Here is a 5,830-nt window from a genome sequence, read left to right on the forward strand (position 1 = left end):
CCTAGATCCCCCGAGTGGTGAATGATTGCTATGAATCCTTTGTTCTCAGTAAGATCAAGGATCTTTCTCACTCTATAAAGTAGGAGTATTTTTAAAAAGCCATTGTTAAATTAATTTTAATGAAAATGAATCCAACTTCTGAAGCATCTGGGTCCTTAAGTAAGGGCAGTCTTGTCAACCCCTGTGACTAAATTAGCATGATGAAAATAAACACTGTAGAGCCTTCAAGAACCATTTGCTTTTATTCTAGCAATTAATTCTTATAAGACTGAAAGGTTGAACCTTTAAATGTACTTTTATTTTGTAGTTAGAAGACAACTGTCCAGAATTTAGGGGGGAGTCGAGGGTCCTCTTTTCAACAACTATTAGCTTTGTACTTACTCTAACTGCCTAATCTTGGAATTCAGAATTTTTACTGGGGTCGAATTGTTTAAATCTTGTTTTGTACAAGAGATAAATCCATTACTATAAGTGCTTATTTCTTTTTAGTAAATTTCCTAGGCAACAGAGAGAGCATATGGTCTAGGGCATCTTCCACATCCCCAGAGCAGCTCACTGCTAGTTTCAGTGGGAAATGTGTAGCCACTCTGCCTCCTTATATGCAATAGAGCACATTTTCAGAAATTAATTTGACTTGAGACTGTCTGTTATGGATTTACATGTAAAGTATTGCAACTTATATTTCTAAGTATAGTACTTACAAAGTATAGGTTTCTTTTCAGAAATGGGATCAGGCCATGACCCATACCTTAGAAAATTATGTCCAGGTTAAATTCCTTTTCAGATGAACTGAATTTGAAATACATTGGGAATGATGTCCCTTTCTAAGAAAGGTGGATGATAAAGATCTCCCCTTTTATTGTGCAATGTAAAATTTATTATGTTCTACTGAGAGACAGATGATTTCCAACATGGTAGTTCCAACAAAGCAATTTCCTGCACTGATGAAACCCAGCGTCCCAGACCCATTAATGCCATATGGTGGATCCTGCTGCTATTGTCAGGTGAACCACTAAAATTTACTTTCTATTTGGGGCGGCAGATTTGATTGGGAAGTCTCGTTATGATTTTTAAATTTTGTTTACACAGAATGTTTATGGAAAATTATTTCCCAAATGAAAAATTTGCCAAATGGGAATATATATTGGTTGATTATGTTTGATTGGTTTGACAAGTTAAGTACTTCTAAATCACTACAAATCACAGCCATCTTTAGCTAAGTCTGTATCCTGCCCCTTCAGAAAAAAGTGTAGTCTGGTTTCCTTCTTGTCTTGCTTCATTCAGGACCATTTTGTTCTATACTTTCAGTTTTTACAAAATAGATTCCATTTTTTTTTAAAACAGATTTGTTCAGGATTATCTAAACTGACCAAATTCATCAAAAAAAAAAATAGTGAATTCTCCATTTTATTTTACATAATAAGCATTTGGATTTGGTTTCTAATAAAATGAAGCAAAGTCAAGAGCAAAAGACAAGAAAGTTAGGATAATCTCTCTTCCTGCAACCTCAGATGTGGAGTAGGCTTTGCTGTTTTGACAGATAAAAGAATATCGGCCTGGTGATTTAACTCTTTTTATGATCATAAAAGGTGATGCCTCCCGCCCTTTTTAAATTGGCTCTTCTATTAATTCTTTTAGGCCTAGCCTGACTACTCCAGTTCAGTCTTTCACATTGGCATTGAGTGCATTTTAGTTGGCCCACTGCATTTAGCACCAAATTAATCTTTGTTTCAGATGTATTCCCTTTTTCTTCTAAACTGGGATATCAATTTCTTGAAAGTGGGGTAGATGCTGGGATATGAAAACTATGGAAAATCAAGGTGTAATACCTTCTGAAAATTACTCTTTATCTAGTTCATCATTCTAATGAATGAAATTTTTATTTAATGAAAGCTTAAATTGTACTCTTAAAAACGTTTTTAAACAAAGATTAATTTTTAGAATCTAGGCTCTATGGTGGCTATAATGTCACTGAGGGAATAAAATAGAGTAATTACCTTGACTTCAAAAAAAGATCTCTTGTAAAGTTAGAAAAGCATCCTGTCAGGGTTTCAGAGGGAGGAAGCAGACATTTTTAACAGCAGATTGGAATAGCAGAGAGAAGAGGTTGATGAGTAAAATATGGTTATGGATGCTGTAACATCTGTGCCTCATATCTAGTTGAAAAAACATTCTTAGAAATGGAATGAATCTTAGAAAATTGCTATTTTTTCTTCATCCATATTATTCATCTCACAATTTGCTCATTATTTTTGAGATTATTTCTTTAAATACTATTCTGTAAACACCAGTACCATAAAGATAACATCCTAAAAGAAATATAGTTTTAGATGTGTCCACAATAGAAAATGAATTGTTTTAAAAATTAATATTTGCAAATATATCAGTTATAGATTATTGAATCTTAAAAGTCTTTGATGTGAACAAGTCTAAAACCTTATTTGACAAAGGTCTTATTAAGCAATGATAAATAATGATTAATTTTAACATAATAAATTGCCTAAGATTTTACAGAGTAAAACTGTATTTTATTTCTTCATTTTATTTTAAATTTCTTAGGTGTATAACCTATTCTATTGAGTAGCTTTTATATTAAACTAATATGGGAGACATTATTATGTTTATACTCTCCAAAACAAAATGTACTGAGTTTATGTACCCCCTTTCTGTAATATGCTCTAGTCTATTGTTTAAGTTTTGAGATGTATATAACACAAATGTAAGAATTCTGCCTGAAGTGTGGTCTTGTCAATATAAATGCAATGATACGTTGTAAGTCACACATTACCTACTGCTGCATTTGACATTGTGTAGGTTTATTACACTATTTTCATAGTGTGTTTGTGATAAAAAAAAATCAGATCTAAAGGAAAATAAATTTTGGTAACTACCACGCTGAATAATGCTTATACTTATATAAGGTTACAATCATATCTTGATTTAATATTAAACATCTTGTGTTGGCAAAGGCGGGTTCATTAGAAGCATTTTTGTTTTAAACTTTCCTTTCCATGTGGTACAAAAAATACAGTCTCCCTAAAGCTTAAGACAAATAAGGCAAACAGAAAATGAAAACCTCACAAATGTCAATGTAAGATCACTTTATACAGCACTTTACATGACTAAACTTAAGCCTTAGGTGTGCTGGTTCCAAAATCAGAGGAAGGAAGAACTAAACATCTAAAAACCCAGTGAAGTTTAGGGTATGGGTTGAGTAACTTCTAGAATATTAGAGTATTAGATAGATCTTCATTAAGCCGAGTATTCGAGTGTGGGAAAAGTTAGGTTTCCCTATTGTATGAATAACACAGAACCCTGTTTATGTGTATGAAAACTTGGATATTCAATGTGTTAGAGAACTATTTCCCATTGCATGCCATAAGATCACCGATCGCTTTGCATACCTTCCAACATTTCTGCTCCTGGCTTAGATTTTTAATGCCTAGTCTATCCATGTCTTTTACAATTTGATGATTTCAGTTTCTATTTATCTATTTTTATTTTTTAGGCAAAGCAACCCTTGGTTGACCTCACAGATTACAAGAAACTCGTCAGTTTACAATCCCTTTTTTAAAAAGTTTTTTATGCCTACAGCATCTGGTCTTCTTAGGCGGTCTCCCATCCAAGTACTAACCAGGCCCGATGCTGCTTAGCTTCCAAGATCAGACTGGATCGGGCTTGTTCAGGGTGGCATGGCCGTAGACGATTTAAATTTCTATGTTGAAAACAAATCTGACTTCATCAACTGGCTTTATGCCTTTGTTAATGGCACAACCATTCATCAGCAGCCCTGTATTCCTTCAGAGACTTCTATGTCCTCATTTGTTCCCTCTTACTCTATCCTCACTGCTGCCAAGAGGAGTCATCACTCCAGCCTGCCTGTCACATCTACATTACTGGCTGCCGTCCAGCTCATCATACACCTCCCACTCTTTTATCTCCAGTCTTCATAATATTAGAGATCTATTTTTCCCACCTACAGTTTCCTCGTTCTTTGATCTGCCTCAGTTTCCCACATGCACTGATAACACTTGCAACCGTTTCAGCTCATGTTCTTTGCTCTTCCGCTTCTCAACCACTAGGCTTGATGGGAGAAGGTAAAATAATATAGCCTCAGCCTTTTAAAGGGTCACACAAATTTAGTTTGGCCATTAATGTAGTTCCACAAGGCATTTACTTCTATTTTGTGCAACCCTAAACTAACTTTCTCAGAGGCTACTTGTGACCTTTTTTCTCTTCTCTGACTCTTTACCCTGCCTTCCCTGACTTCCAAATTGATAACTATGATCTTTACAGTCTTACAAGAGCTGCTCCGCATCTTTGGTCATGTTGCGCTCCATCCGTCACTTCCTCCCAGGTCTCTTCTCCCTACATCTCATGCCTCCATGGAATTGGGCTGGTCTCCCTATCTCTTATGACTGACTGCTTCAAGGCCCTCCATCACTCATTCAGTTTCCATAGTCTCAGCTTCTCTTTTTCTACATATAAACAGGATTAGTTTTCAGTATCTGAAAATGAAACAACCAAAGAGCTTTCGCTGTCCTCTCTTAATATTCTTATGCTTGATTATGTTCTTTCTTTCAAGCTACTAGAATGTGTGGTTCTCACTTGATTGCTGCATCAACGTCATCAGCAGCATCTCCTTATGTCCTTGGACTTCAGCTGTTAACCTTGATGAATTCAAATTCTGCTAAACAGTCCTTCTCCAATTCTCTTCTTGTTACCTATAGCTTTTTTTTTTTTTTTTCCATTCAGAGTCTAAAATGAATGTCTTTTACAAAGTTTATCCTGAGTAATTTTCCCTCCTTGTTCTTTGCTTGTCATTCCCCAATTCCAACTACCAACTATATTTTTATGATGCCCCAAAACCTGCCCCAACACCAATTTCTCTCCAAAATTACAACTCCATTTGCAAAGGCATATTGAACATTTCAGTTTAATTTCCCATGATTTCTTCCATTTTAGTTTGTCTAAAATTTAATTTTTTCTGTCTCTAAAACCTTTCCCCTATGACATTCCTTTTCCAAGTGATTTTTCATTTCCAAATTTAATTTATTTTAATGTTTGAGGGAAGAAATATAATAGTTGTAGAAACAGTCTTTTGGCTTGGTGCTAAAATAATTACATGCATAGTCAGTAATCACTTATACAGATTTTGAAATATTTTTCTTCCTAGAAAGTACATTATATTGTAAATGATTATTGTAATCTGGTTTGTCTTTGGGTACAGTGAATATGAAATGACTTTTTTTTTCAATTTATAATGCAAAGCAATGCTCATATCATGTCAATTATTTGGTAATCAAATTCATTGTCTTCTTACAAGTGAAGCTCATAAGTAAGAACAGTAATTTCAAGAAATAAATTGGTCTTCCCAGGTAATACATCTAAAAAGAAATTAAAAGTTGACTCAAGCTGTCCTGGAGCCATTTCAATATCATTTTTATCTTAGATAAAAGTAGAAAAAATTTGAATAAATTGCGATGTGCTCATCTCCAAAGTTTCCTTACTGGAAGGTAGTAATCTGTCTCTCTTTGCAGTTCCCATGGAATTTTCTGTCAAGAACCCAGGCATCTTCATCAATACACAGCTATAGATCTTTTTTTCTCCCAAATGCAGGGCAGCACTTGTCAACTGTGTTTTGAGGAATAGCACTTTTGCAAAGTACAACTCGTTTCTTACATCACCACCAAATATAAGATTTGTAAGGTAAATATACAGCCTTTCCATATATATTCTGTAGGAGAGGAAATAGTTTTCCTCCATTCTCTTAGGGCTCTTGGCTGGGTCCAAATATTAAACTGGCAAAGACAGATTATCTGGAGAAAAA

General features: G+C 34.6%; 1 pseudogene; it reads right to left on the reverse strand.

The window, feature by feature from the left end:
• Window positions 1-3,585: 3,585 nt before the first annotated feature.
• Window positions 3,586-3,704, reverse strand: LOC118601441 (annotated as a pseudogene).
• Between the last annotated feature and the right edge of the window lie 2,126 nt (window positions 3,705-5,830).

This window comes from Rousettus aegyptiacus, unplaced genomic scaffold (assembly GCF_014176215.1).
Source record: "Rousettus aegyptiacus isolate mRouAeg1 unplaced genomic scaffold, mRouAeg1.p scaffold_m13_p_3, whole genome shotgun sequence".
In the NCBI taxonomy this organism is placed as follows: domain Eukaryota; kingdom Metazoa; phylum Chordata; class Mammalia; order Chiroptera; family Pteropodidae; genus Rousettus; species Rousettus aegyptiacus.